Below are 15,021 nucleotides of genomic sequence, written 5' to 3' on the forward strand. Positions count from 1 at the left end.
CATCTGTGCTCAGAAGATTTCCACAGGGCCTATTGATCACTCAAATAAAACCTAGGTCCTCAAAACAAACATTGTGGAGAATTTCTTCAGATGTCTTGAACAGGAATGAGCTGTACTTGAAATACAGTTGCCATTGCTCGGGATCTGTTTCCAATGAATAATGTAAAGATTCAGCACCTTGATACATTTTAATTTAATAGTGGAGGTAATATATGCTAGAGAATTATGTAACATCCAAACCTGTGGCAGAGCCAGCCTAAGCCTGAAGGTGATAAAAGATAATTCACAAGAAAACAAAAAACATTAAGGAAAAAATTTGCCCTCTCCCAGAAAAGTTTAGTGACTTCAGAAAGGTAACCCTGGCAAAACAAGGTTACCCAACGACACAAAATTTAATACTTCTATTATAAAAACATGTTTTTGCAATTGAGTAATTCCAGTTGGAAAATCTGTTTTTTAAAAAATAAAAACCTGTTTTGTGAAAGACTTACAACTTATAAAAATATATTCCAAACTATTTGATGAGACAGACCTAGGAGACTAAAAGGAACATTATTTTTCTGGAACTTGAGGCTTTATGCTCCTCTTTTTTCAATCTCAATTATATTTTGTTTATCATTTAATATTGATAATTATATTACCTAGGTAGAAGTGGATATTCTGCACAGAGCATTCAGCATGTCAGTCAAATCCCAACTAATGGCAGTGCTGAGATTTATGAGGTTTATTTAGACAAAGATTTCTGACACCAACACCTTAGCATCACTGTTAACATTTTAAAAGGCTAAATAAAAAGAATTTTAGTTGAATATGACCTCTCTTCTATTGATGAACAATCTAATTGTTGTCTACCTTTTACCAACCGATTCAATCAGATATACCATGTGTTCCCAATGCATCCCAGGTGAAGATAAGCCATGAGCTATGTGATGGCTCTTACCATGCAGAGTACCTGCCTCCAACCACGTGCAAGGCTTGTTGCAACAGAGTCAGCCTGGAGTATGTTGTCCAGCTGCACAAAGCCTGTCCCAGAAGCTGCCACTTAACAGTACTTGAAATTCCAGTCTTCAACTCAGAAATCATTTATTGCAAAGTCTACATACCCTGAAGTGCTTGGAAAATTAGATGTTTCCTTTGTTTAATCCTCTGCAGAATACCAGTATTAATAGTCAGGTTTGTGACTTCATGTGTATATACTCCTGCACCCCTGGCAGAGCAAGGGAGGAAACCCTCTTCTGAAAAAAGTTTTTCAAACTCTGTTTTTCCTCCCAAGCATTTTAGTATGATTAAAAAGAAACTTTGTTCAACAGACTTATGCTGGTGTAAAATCAAAGGCAGGGTGGATTAGCTGACCTTTTAAGAACAACTTTCCTCTCTTCCAAACCTAGCAAAGGATTGAAAAACGGACAAGGTTGAAAAGGAAGTTGAAACTTCAGCAGAAAGGTCTTTGAGAAGTACTGAAACAATTTCCAAATATCTCCCCACACTCCCTGATTCAGTCACTCACAAAGTGGGCAGAGATCGACACTGCACTGCAAAACAGGGCAGTAAATAGTAGAGTTAAACTCAAGATGAAAATCTCCTCTCCTTTGATACACCAAAAGCAGATTGCCTTCCTCAAAACAGGATGGCTCCTTACATTTTACTCTGCCTTTACACCATCCATCTCTTATTTTGCAGCTGAGATATACATACTTTGTTTAAAAGATATAGCAGAGCCAAGAACAGAGTTAAGACAGGACAGCTATGAACACAAATTTTCCTCTCAGGAAAAGAAGAAAAAAAAAGTGTTTTCAGGGGTGAAAGGACTTGGCATGAAAGCTAAAATCCTTTTCCTAGTACGTGAAAGATACACACTGCAGACCATACACTGGAAAAGTGTTCCATGATAAAAAAGATCTTTCTCTGTTACTTTACAGTTACACAGATGTAGGAATTAACAGGGGTATATTAACCTCCTTGGCTTTATTTTAACAGTTCATGCTATGATAAAAGTCTTACAACACAAGAGCATTTAATGTGGAACCATTAAAGCCAGTGTCAATTTTCAGAGGTTAAGAGAGCTTTTTTTTGTAAAAAAAGTTTTAAAAAAAGAAAAGAAAAAATGTGAAATGTTCCCAGAATGAGAATTTCCCTGCCAAGATCCACACAGACTTACTTTTTATGGACAAGTTACAACTCCTTTAAAATGTTTATTTAATGGAAATATAAATGTCAGTACAATTTAAAGAGAGTGAGTGCCATAAATAGAGAATTGAAAGGTTTAATTGTCCTTTCCAGGTGTTCTCTTCAGAATTGCTTTCCTTGGCAACCCTTCCTTGTAGTTTCCCATAATGTTGATTAGCACCTTGGCCTGGGCTTTTGGGTATGTGAGCCTTTCATCACACTCAAGTTTTTCACAATTTGAGGATCATTGTCCTTTGCTTGGCCAAAAGCATATTTTATTCTAAGGGAAAGCAGCTTCAGCAGAAATTCCTCTCACAGCGTGACAGACCAGCTGAGGCTGGAGGGGACCTCTAGAGATTGTCCAGTCCAAATTATTGCTCAGAGCAGGGGCTGCTGCAACAGTTGCCAAGGATCATATCTGGACTTCTTCTGAACATCTCCAAGGGTAGAGACTCCACAAGCTCTCTAGGCAACCTGCTTCAGTGTTCAATGACTCTCACCATAAAATATCCTTTTCTTATGTTTAAATGGCATTTCTTGCATTTCAGTTTGTGCTCTGTTCACCTTGTAGTCCAGCCGGTAATAATTCCTCTCGGTTTCACAGAATGGAGTGTTACATGAGCACATTTACAGAGGGAAAATTATTGAAGGCCCGATCACCCAACAGAACACACTGCTTATCCTGTCTGCTGCATATAATCATTCACTTGTCCTGTAAGGTACATGAAATTTTGTTAAAGAAAACAGTATCAAAGATTTCTCATTTCTTTTGGCCTCAATACCTAACAAATTTCCTCCACCTTTACCCCATTTTGGAATGTAAATGCAATAGGGACGCTTGATGGAATACAGTCTGACAGGACATGGCTGCGTGTGTGCAAGCAGGTCAGGCTGCAACATGGAATTCAGCAGGGCCAAATAACATGGGGAATGTAAATATCACTTGCCATCAGTAATGATACAAATAGTGAAGTGCATATTTCATTGGTGAGTTGAGGCTTAGAAGTTAAACACAGAGACACAGTTGTTTTTATTATTACTGTTTTAGAAACCTTCCCAGACCTTCAGTAAGGAAGATACTACATATTTCTCTTTTTATGAAGAAACTACTACAGTCAAGAGAAAATCTTGCCCTGGGTTTTGTACTCAGTATTTGACAACATGGGTAAAATCACAGCAGGATAGACTAAACCTCCTTATTTAATGATTACATATCTAAGAGATTTCTTTCATACATTGGCTCAGTTAACATTCAGCAAACACTACGCTCATGGTACCCACACCTATGTGCTACTTTCTGACACAAGAATATTAGTAAGTAGTTATCCTATCGGAATGTTAGATAGATGTATCTACTCCAAGGACTCTTTTGTAAGATATGTATTTATTAGTCAGGAACAAATTTTTATGAGAGGCAGCTGTTTTTCACAAATCAAGCTCTCAACTTTGTGCCTAATATGTGCAGTTTTAAGATTAGGTTTTGGATCCTCCTCCCTTGATACATTTAAATCCTTTCAGCGTCACAGTTAGTCCATATAATTTCCTTATCCTAAAATAAGCAGAAAATAGACTGAAGGACACCTAGATAGTTTTATTTAATCTCCAGAGCTATCATCAGTTAAAATAAAAGCCCTAATACATTTTTTGCTTAAAGAGCTGCAATTTACATGACTGATAACTAGTACATGGTATTATAGAACAGGAGTGATTTTCAGGAAGGACTATATTTATACATGAAACAGAGAAGTGTAACCATTTCAACTGCTTTTTGTACCTTCAGTCAGTTTCTGGAGCTCACAGAAATGTATCACATGGTAGAGAAGAAGACAGAACACCACAAAATCAAGACCCAGGGAAATTATCTCTTTTGCTTTTTTTTTTTTTATGACCAATTAGATTTGATATAAAACATACTATATTAATGCCATTCATTGAATTACTCAGTCCCCTAAATTTATGCTCCCTGGGGTCGACCATACACACATCACAGGGCAAAGCCTCCCAATCCTGACAACTAAGAAATAGTGAAATCCTATCAAACATCTTTGTGAAACAACAGCTTCAAACCTTCACAGCATAAATGAAAAGGGAAACAGACCTTATTTCTACCACTATCTCCACTCTCCTCTTTCTCTTGTCAGTTACATGTTTTTTTCCTACCAAGACATGCATTATATAATTAGAACAAATTATATTTGGATACGTAAATTCTAAACATGAAGTTAATACTGCAACATGTCAGAGTAATGTCTTATTTCCCTAGGAAACATATATACATACACAAACATAAATAGAGAAAGAGTTTAAAGTAGTAGTAGGAGGAGGAGTAGAAGTAGTAGTAATAATAATAAATCCCAAACCATTTAGAAAAAACATTGTGAAATTATAGTTAAGATGAAATTAATGGGAATTTAGTCACTGTCTTTTTTGGAGTTGTTTGTAGGTTTCTACATTCAATCTTGTTGAACACAGGTAAAAATAAAAATCCTTGAAATCCAGCATTTTCTCAGTAGGTGAATGCATGGCCAGACTGGATATCAACACCACTTTATGGTATCTGTGGTCCCATTTTCTGGAGAGTCTTCCAGATCCAGAAAAATTAATTTTATTTAAGATGTTTTCATATGATCATTTTGTTTATGGAGGGAAGATTAGACTCCTTCTCTTCAAGGAAGTAACATTTCCTTAAACCTGCATTTATCACCTGTTGTTCCTACTAAACCAGCGTTCAGTATTGCACAAGCACAATAAAGGAGGCATTGAGCAATCTGAATTAACGTAACTTTTTTTTTTTTTTTTTTGGTGTTTTCCCAAAAGCATGAAAAAACTAGTGGGATTGAAAAGTTCTTTGTTACTCAATTATCCATGCTTGTTCCTCAGACCTGCTCAAGTGTGTGTTTTCTTGGTAAGTGCATAGGAGTTTGCCCTTGGCTTCTATGCAAAACTGCCCAGATCCAGTGTAGTCCTAGAACTGTATAGATGGCATAGATGGCTGCTAAACAGAGCAATACAAATACACTGGGTATTAAGTTTTTTACTTAGTTTTTAGGTCATTACAAATCAGTTTGGTTTAGTTTCTCTATGTGTTACTGGACACCACCCAGTAGTATGCAGTACACAGTTTAAATAAATAGAAATATAAATTCAGTGTTTTCCTTTTGTAAATTGCACACCAAATCCTAGTAAATTAATTTGGTCTGAGTGGAAAGAGAATAAGTATGTTGAAATAAATTCCCTGCCTGTAATTACATTTCAGCGCTTGAAAATTCAGCAGCTGGCTGATTTGTACGGAAAAATCATTCATCAGAGATGTTAGATAGACAGAGGCAGCCCTCCATTTATCTGTACACCACTTTCACACAACAAGCAACACAGAAAGCTTCCTCACCCTGCACGACCAATGGGTAAGGTGTCCAGGAGTAACCTGAACTTCAGTTTCCAGCCTTGTTGAACCTTTTAGCCTTTCTGAGAAGACATCACTAAGCCACATTGGTAAAGAACAATTTCTGTGGACGTGTCAAAAGAGCACTTATACAGAGTCACTAGGTAAATAGACAAATGATATTCTTATGCATTGCACCCTTAGCACTAACTTTAGGACAATTTTTCTTTTCTTCCTCATTGACCTCAGACATCCAGATCAGAAGTGGTTTTAATTCTCACAGGTGGTTTAAACTGGGAAGAGAACAGAGTTTGTGTTAAGCCTTTGAGGAAGTGAAAGTTGTTCCACTAAGCAAGGCAGAGAAAGACAAATGCCTCCTGGCTTTTTCCTGTGTGAGGAACTGCAAAAGCACTGGCCTTGTGTCCCACTAAATGCCAGCTCCAAAGTATCCAAAGGCACCACTGATCTAAACAAAATGAAACAAGCCTCTTTATATACCCTCATTTCTTCCTTGTAAGTATTTCCCTACAAAACTGTGTGCATCATTGCATCCTCAGGAAGACCTGCTGTCTGGAGTTCCTAGAATTTGTCCCTGTCTTATCTTTTCAGTAACACTGAGAAGAGCTGTCCCCTAAAGCTCCAGCCTTCCCCTCTGGATGTGCTTTCCTCAGCTATGCCCTGGAGCCAGGCTTTTCTTCTCTTTTCAGCAGTGCCTAGGTACCAAACCTCCAGCCTACATGCAAGGAGCAGTTCCTAAGCATTTGGTATGAGTCACTGGAAATCCTGCCTTTTCAGAATATGCTTCATTCCAAGCAATTGAAAAGTGGAAGAGGAGCGCCACAGCTTCAGCTTTCTACCGTCGTGGTAGTGAAGCTCATTTACATCACCCATAATCTGAACGGACTGAAGAAATTAATCTCATTGAAATGCAATGAAGGCTGCTAAATGTGCAAAATCTGTGGTAACAGTAGGGGTTAATGAAATGAAGTCTGTTTTAAAGATAGAGTAAACTTTCCGAGAGAGAAGGCTGGTTTAACCCTGAGCACGCTGCCCACCAAGGAACGTGGAACAGTTTATTCTCAGGGGTAGCTCCGGCCCCCGAGCTGGCTGTGCGCAGCCACCCAGCGTCCCCAAGACCTGTCCCAGCGCTGTTCGCCGGGCCGGCCTCACGCCCCAGGCGCTGCCGCAGCGCCGGGACCGCGCCCGCGCCCGCGGGGCCGCGGAGCGGGAGGGGCCGGGGCCGGGGCCGCCGAGCCCGCCTTGCTGAGGGGCGGCTCAGCGGGGGCCGCTCCCGGGCGGCTCCGCCGGCCGCCGCCGCGCCGGCTTCCCTCGGCTTTTCGCAGCACCTCCCTCGGCTGCCTCCGCCCCCCGTCCAGTGGCTGTCCCAGCTGTCGGGGCCGCCGGCGCGCCTGCTGTGCACAGTGCTGAGCGAGCGGCGCGGCGGGACGGACGGGACGGGACAGCACAGCACAGCACAGCACGGGACAGCACAGCACGGACGGGACGGGACGGACGGGACAGCACGGACGCGACGGGCGGCCGCCCGGCGCCAGGTGAGCGGCTGCGGGCATGCGGGAGCAGAGGCGGCGGGGCTCCCGAGAGCGGGAGGGACGGGCAGCGCGGCGGCTGCGGGGATGGGAATCGCCCTGAGCCGGGTGGAGGTGAGCGACTCCGCGGGGCCGGGCGGCGGAGGTGCGCGGCTCCCTTGGGATGGGCTTTCCCGCCGACTCTTCCCGGAGGGACGAGCGAGCTTAGGGCGGGGAGGTCCCGCGGGGGCGGCGGTGGTGGGTGGAGGAGCGCAGGTCGGGGAGCTCCGCGGCTCCCGCTTAGTCCCAGATCCTCCCCTGTGCTGGCCCTGCGGCTCTGGCCCGGCCCGGGGGCTGAGGGGAGGCGCCGCGGGCGGGCCCGGCCCGTTGGGGCTCGCGCCGGGCCGGTGCGGGGCGAGGCCGCCCTGAGGGGCTGCGGGCAGCGCGGCCCGGCTCCGTCCTGAGCGGCGCTCACCGGGTACCGCTCTCCGGGCTGCTGGTGGAAAGCTCCCCTTCAGCTTCCCAGCATGAAGTGCTTAATCAGTCAACGGCGAGAAACATTTAGTAACGTGTTGAAATTGACCTAAAAAGTGACTGATTTTTGTGGAGGAGTCGGTGGGGTTTGGATGCGGTCTAGACTAAGAGACAGGGTAATGTCCCGTTGGGACAGCATTGCTGGACCGGGTCGGCCTTGGCTCTCACACCCGTCTTCTGTGGGAACGGGCACAGAGAATATATTCAGCTTGAAAGTTTTCCCTCTTTTGCATACAACCTGCATCAATGAAGGTGATGTCTTCACAGTCACCTTTTGTGCACGATAATTATTTCGAGCCGGGGGGGGATGGTGTCTGGGGTTTTTGTCATGTTCACTGGCTAAGTGTACTGGAAGCGTCCTTTCTTGACTGAATTTATTTTTTACTTTGGAAATGTATAGGTTTCATCATTCATGGATAGTATTTGTGGCAATTCTGAACTCTGTTGTTTTACTGTGTTATTTTCTTGAATTGATTTATGTGGAAACAGGGATAAATGTTTGTAAACTAGTTCAAGACGTGCTTCTCCAGCACATTAAACGTGTGATTGCGCAAGCTGAGGCTGGTTTTGACTTCCATGAAATCACAGAATTGGTAAGGTTGGGAGGAACCACAGTGGGTCGTTTGTACCAACCTCCCTGCTCAAATCAGTTTGAGTCACGCTGGAGGTGTGTTGGAATGGGCTTCAACATGAGCCAAAATAGAATTTACAACCTCCAGATCTAAGAGATATCAATCCCAAAGCAAATTAGTTGTGTCTTCAGTTCTGTCATTTGTACTGAAAAAGCAAATCTGGTGTTATGTGTGCCTACTCAGAACACGTTCCTCCCTGTTGTTTGCTCAGAGTACATCATCACCAGAAGGGAACTGCACAAGCTGATATTGCTGTTCTTAGGCTTTTGACCTTAAGGGTATTCCCAAGTGGAAAGCAGACTTCTGTAACTGTTTCCATGGGGGAAACAAGCAAAATTTGTTCCTCTGCTAGGTGACCAGTAGTGTGTTTATTGAATTAAACTAAAGAACAAAAAAAACATGTCTTTGCTTAGGAGGATCTCCAAGTACATGTCTTCACTGAGGTAGCACACATAAAATTTAACGATGAATCCAAATCTCTGAAGTGGAATGTTGTGAAAGAAGATACAAGAAAGAAATTGCACATAAACAAAATTTGCTCAGATACAAATTGGGGCGACAAAATTTTCTAGTTACACTGTAAGACAATATTATGTCACTTCTACTATGGTACCAAGTGAGCTTAGTGCTATTGGTATCTTTATTAATATTACTTTAGTGTCTTAAGGTAGTTCTGTAGATCAAATGGAGTTTGTTGGCATGTTCTTTTTTCTTCAGCGCCTTCCAAATTTAATGTTAAACTTCTATTTCTAATACATCAACAGAAATTGGCTCAGACTAGGGCCAGTTGGAGAGAGATGAAGGACTAGATTCCCGTTCTCAAGTTAATTATTCCATTTACAGTTTTTGTGCTGTGAGTGCTCTTAGTCAGGTCTTCCACTAGTGACTGTAGAGTGCTGGCAGATTTAGAAAGTTTGGGAGTTCATGGGAGAATAACTCTTGTTAAATTTGAACAATTTTTAGTTCTTAATATGTAACATGATCACTGGCCTTGGCAAATGCAGTTTAGCTTTAAAACTGACCACTACACTTGAGTTTTATGTTTTCAATGGAATATTAGATTAGATTATTTGAAGGCCAAAGTAAGGGTAGCTCATCAAGTAATCTCATAGACTCCAACGTAAAAAATAGCATAAATAAGTCATGTTATTTGGCCTGAAATGTTAGCTTTGTGATAAATGGTAAGTCTACTAGTGGTTTTGTATATCTAGGTTCAGTTAAAAGCTTTGCTCTTTTCCAGATACAAGGATTTAGAGAATATATTAATTTGTTGGTAGGTGCTGCTCAGGTTGTGAACATAAATGGAGTTGATATTTTTGTCTGTTAGACACATGTTCATGATTATGAAGGTCTTACTCTTTCCAGTCATAAATTCCTGGTGGAGTTACACTTGGGAAAGGTTCTATAATTGCTCTATGAAAAAGGTGGTCTTGTATAACTATATGGTAATTAATAGGACTCAATTACTTGGGAGTTTTGCATTCCTTTTGTGACAAAATACCTTTGAAACTTATTGTTCAGGAAGGACAAAGGGTCTTTTGTAACTGACATTAAATCAAAGGCAAAAAAAATCCATATCAAACTCCTCTCTTCCTGAGTCACAGGGATTTGTCTTCAGCTGTGAGCTGAATAGTTTGTATGCCACAGGTATTCAGCCTGTGAGTGCTACCTACATCAGATTGAGGACAGCTTTATTGCAGGTGCCGTGCAGTGGAACTGATACAGGATTTTAGAAGTGTGTCTGGCACTTCAAGTCCCAAACTCAGCGTTTTCTGTCTTTTATTGATGAATTCTGTAGCACAGAAATATAAATACTGTTTGGCACAGCAGCTTCTGTAAGCTAATGCCTTATAAAAATGTGATTTTGTTATTCTGCTCTAGGTCCTCTTCTGCTGGCTGCTTCAATACAGCGTTCCTAACAAGTCATAGAAAAAGTACAGTTAGCGACATAATGAGCTTATTTTTGTGTATTTTAAAAGAAAACTGTAGAATGTCAGTTACACTAGATAAGACAGTAGGTAGAAAAGAAATACTTTATAAGTTCCTCAATCTACTTAATATACTTTTTCAATCTGTAGAATTCATAGAAAATTACTAAGAATTATCACAGTATTTCTGTTTAGTGAAATTTGCATGAGTACTTCAAATGATGCCTTAGTTACCAAAAAGAAAACCCCCCACAAATTAAGCACTACTTTATCATTTATGGTGTTCCTTAAAGGAATCATTGAGGAGTTAAGGTCTAAGAGATCCATCAGAAGGTTTGCTGGAAGTTGTCATGTTTGACAAGATGTGACACTTCTAGAAATGGTAGAATTAGAAAGACAAAGAGTAATGTGATTATGATAACTGTGGAAATGTTATTGTGAACACGTAACAAAACTTTTCTTTTACTGATACTTTTACTGGTCAAAATATTCTCTTAGGAAGTCCCTTTCTTTACAAAAAAAAAGGACTGTGCCTCTTTGCCTGGATTTATTAGATATTTGGGCATGCCTGATTGTGAATGCTGCTAAATTCCCTGTTTAAGTTCCAAGTTCCCAGGCAGACTTTGAATACTTCTGTTTCTTTTGCACCAAATCAGTTATGGACATAATCTGACTGAATGGGCTTCTGATGGGCTTCATCTTTTGAAGCGATTTTGTTCCTCCATTGTTTAATCATAGCATAGTCCATGTGTTCATATAAGTTAGATTAAAAATGCTTTACTTTTTCACCCTCATCTATGTATTGGCAAGTCAGCAATGTGGTGATGGTGGTTTATTTCTGAGAAGACAAATTACTTTTTTATAGAGTTGATGATAGTGGAAAAGGCCATGTGGAGTGTAGTTGTACAAAGTAATTTTTTTGAGCTGATACATTTGTGGGGTGCACACATGAATGGTTCAGAATTAAATAAACTTTTCTGGAGCTGCTTTCAAGTCATCTACTCAGCTATGTGATGACTTTCAAGTATTTATGAATGTTTGCTATTGACTAACTTGTTTCAGTTGTAGTAGTCTAACATGGGCAATGGTACACTCCCATTGAGCCCTGAGGAGGACAAGTGCTAAAGGAGGCCAGAATGCTGTCCTGGCATAACCCTGTTTCTTAGAATGTCTTAATAGATGTTCCCTAAATATTTACCCCATGTGAGACTGAAGTGCCAACATGACTGCATTTCCTTAGGTGTAGGGTAGTGGTGCCATATTCCAAATCAGAGTTTTAGTGGGACTTAGGAAGATGCTTGCTTCAGTGCAGACATCCTTCCAAACTGATGAGCTTTATCTCTGTGGTACAAACTGTTAGTTTTGGTCATTGGGCTGGTGACTGAAAGAGTCTGAGAGGCTGCTATAAACCACCCCCACCCTCCTCCTTCAAAAAAAACCTCCACCAAATACTGCGCTTCTTAGCTAGCAGAGAAATTTTAATGGCTCCAAGTGCAGGATCCAAGAGACCTGGTAAGTCCATGAAGTGAAGCTTAGGATGAAATCACAGTATAATTTCTTTTTTAGGGTGTTGCTATTCAAGCCAAGAGAGCTTGGACAAGAGAGCAGGGAAGAAAAGTGTAAACTGAGCAGAAACAATTATTTACTTTTTATTTTCCTTTACTTACAGTAAGATGAAACCTTCAGAACTTTCTTTTTTTTTTTTTTTTTGTAAAGTAGGAAAATTGAAAGCATGAGCTGGACAGTCTTCTTTTTGGCATGCCTGGTGCTCACCTGACTCCTCACAGCCTGCTTACATTGTTCACTGATACAAATATTTGAGGTTTAGAAAAGTCTTTGTCCTTCTCTCTTTCTCTCTCAATCAAGTCCTGTAGCTGAATACAAAGGTTTTTGAAAACTTTTTGTGTACTTTTTCGTGGTTATATCTCTATATACCCTTTCTCATGCTTTTATATGGCTCAAGGTGCACACATAGTGTTCTTTTAATCTTTTCTGATGTGCCAACCTTTGTGTGGTCTTCTACTCTGCAGAACACTTCCTGTTATTTCCTCCCTCCATTAAACCACTATACTTCCATACCCCAAAGTGTTAGGGAAAATGTAAACAACCTGTCTGAAGTTGAAATCATCAGACTTGTGGCAAACACAACTACTTTTATTGCATCTCTGTTTGTTGTGCTTCACCAGTACTTTGTAAACTCTTTTAAGAGGAAACCTGCTCAGGCATTGTCAGTGAAGGGCTCTTTAGTTTGCTCTGGAATTAATAGAGGGTGTGAGTAAAGCTGTGCTCCTGAGGGAATACACCATGCAGACAAGGATTTCCTGGACAGTGTAAAACTTTTATAAGAGTTAGAGAAAGGTCTCTTGCTCATCTCCCAGGTGACAGTTGGATATGAGGAGGTGAAACATTTCCAGTCTGGGTAAGAGGGAACAAAACCTGCTTGTAATTTCCCCCTGTCCTGTTTTTGCACTATATAGAGCACAAGTTGGTATATAAGAGAATTAAGTACCAAAAGTGCAGGTTTTTTTGGCCCTGAGGTCCATAATGGAGTGCCATCCAATACCATCTTCAACTCCTGAATCCACTTACACAGGCCTAAGTGATTAAGTTTGCACTTTTACATGAATCTAAAGGAAGATCTGTTAGCAGACCTTGGCTTGCACAGCTGGGCATTTATAAAATAAAATATGTTAAAAAGTTATTCTAGTGCCAGTATCCTGCAACAGTTGAAAGGCTAAACAAAGGAATGGATTTCTCAGAGAGTTCTTTCTCCAGTTCTCTGAAGAACTCAATCAACCAACTGTGAGTTTTGCAGATGACTGATGTCTGTGCTTAAGTGGCATGTTGCTCTCTGTAAGCCAACTTGTTAAAAATAAAATATTTAATATCTTTGAAAACAGTAATGATTTATGTCTGGAGGAAGGTCCTTGAACTTGAACATATTACCACTACAGTCTTAGAAAAAACTGGTGTTTTATATAAAGTGACTAAATGAATATGGTGACTATATAGAATACAGTTTTTACAGATGTGATTAAGAAATCATGAATTAATTACTGAAATTAATGAAAACCAAATTATTATCAGACAGTAATAACCCTATTACTGTCTTCTGGAAAAACACATAAAAACCCCCATGGAACAACATTTTGAACTCAGTGGTGCTACTTCTGCTGTTAAGTCAGTAAATTCTGTATATGCCAAGATTTACAGTGACACAATAGTTTCCAACATAAGTCCTCCCTATTACATCTAAGTTGCTTCAGCCAAAATTTAAAAATAACATGAAAACTTCACTGCATTTTGGTTCCAGTCTGGAAAATATAAGGAGTTGATGGAAGAAGTCTACAATTTTACATTCTGAAAGACATCAAGAAGTTTTCATACCTGGGCAGTTTGATGTGTTTCTCTTGCTTGTTTTAGCCTTTTGTCACCTGGTGTAGACTTGAATAAGGCAGAATATCACAGAAGAGCAGCCAGAAGCTTGCCATTCATTATTATCTTCCTCCTAAGCCGCAGCTTCTATAAATTTGGGCAATATTGTTATTGAAATCTACAGTCTTAGTAGGGGATGAATACAGAAGATTGAATGAGACCCAAAGACCATGGATGAAATAAGTGTGGCTTAAACAAAGCGGTTTGAGGTGCAGCAGCAGACAGCGTGCTTGGAATTAAATGAATGATGTTTTGGGCCATGATTTCCAACATAAGTTTCTGTAACCAGCTGTTTATGCATTGGCAGTGAGAACCTGCTCTGGCTCAACCCTAGCATAAAAGAACTAATTGTTTATTAAATGTTAAAGATTGCCAGTAAATATGTATTTTCAACAGGAATTATGAAATTTGGATGTGAAATTTTTCCAAAAGTGATGTAACAAAATATGTTACAGAACACAACTGCTGTATTTATGTTTTGCACTTTATTTGGCTTTAATCCTATGAAAATATATCTGCTGTACTGTAAGGCAAGCAGTTGTTGAAGGTAAGTGCTAAATGTCTTCATATGTCACCTATGGGTGCACACTTAGAAAGTAGTAAAGTGAAATAGCAGGGCATGAGCTAATTACTATTAATGACTGGAATTCAAACTCCTTTTTTATACCAACTTCCTGTCTTTGTTTCCACTAACCTCTGTAATTTGCAAAGAGTATGATATTAGTTCAGACCTGTGACATGTATAACACAACAGACAAACAAAAAAATTCCAGTTTTTCTAAGTATATTTGTTCATTTGTTTTAAGAAAAGCACTCTCAATTATAGTTTGACTTTCAAATTAATAAGATGGTGTGAAATGTTGTAAGACCTGGGTGCAAGGTTGTCATTGGTCAAAATAAGACACTCTTCATGGAGAGCAAACAGGACATAACTGATTTATGCCTGAGCCTTTAATTTCTATTTTCTGAATTTTCTTTTTTTTCTGCTGACCATAAAGGAATGTTTTATATTGTCATCTATTTCAGACACTTCGCTCTTTGTAAATAAAAACCACTTAGTTGTAACTGAGAAAGGGAAGCCAGCTGGTTACATCTTTACCTGAAGTCTGTGCACAGAATTCTTTCCCACACTTGGGTGGCTCAGTAACTGTTGTACTTAATTAGACTTGTTTGATATACATGTGAAAATTTTTCATCCTGCTGCAAAAACTATGCATAATTATGCTGGGCTCCCTGAGTCACACTATATTCATCTGTTATGAAGAAGAATACAAATATTCATTTGAACACATGAGCAAATTAATCACAAATGAAAAGAATCCCTTATGCCTAATTCTGTAATGTTCACAACTATAAATCTGCAATTACATTACTGTTCAGGATCATTAAGAATGAAGATTTAGGATTCTAATACAGAA

The 15,021-nt window shown here is 40.0% G+C and overlaps 1 protein-coding gene across 1 annotated transcript in view; it reads left to right on the forward strand.

Annotated features, from left to right (window-relative positions):
- Nucleotides 1–6,980: 6,980 nt before the first annotated feature.
- The window catches only part of ADGRG2 (adhesion G protein-coupled receptor G2), a 56,785-nt gene continuing 48,744 nt past the window's right edge, over nucleotides 6,981–15,021 (forward strand). Inside the window, exon 1 of the mRNA XM_064707330.1 lies at nucleotides 6,981–7,101. The gene's annotated coding sequence lies outside the window, so the exon portion shown is untranslated. The remainder of the gene's footprint in view (nucleotides 7,102–15,021) is intronic.

This window comes from Zonotrichia leucophrys, chromosome 1, assembly GCF_028769735.1.
Source record: "Zonotrichia leucophrys gambelii isolate GWCS_2022_RI chromosome 1, RI_Zleu_2.0, whole genome shotgun sequence".
Taxonomy (NCBI): domain Eukaryota; kingdom Metazoa; phylum Chordata; class Aves; order Passeriformes; family Passerellidae; genus Zonotrichia; species Zonotrichia leucophrys.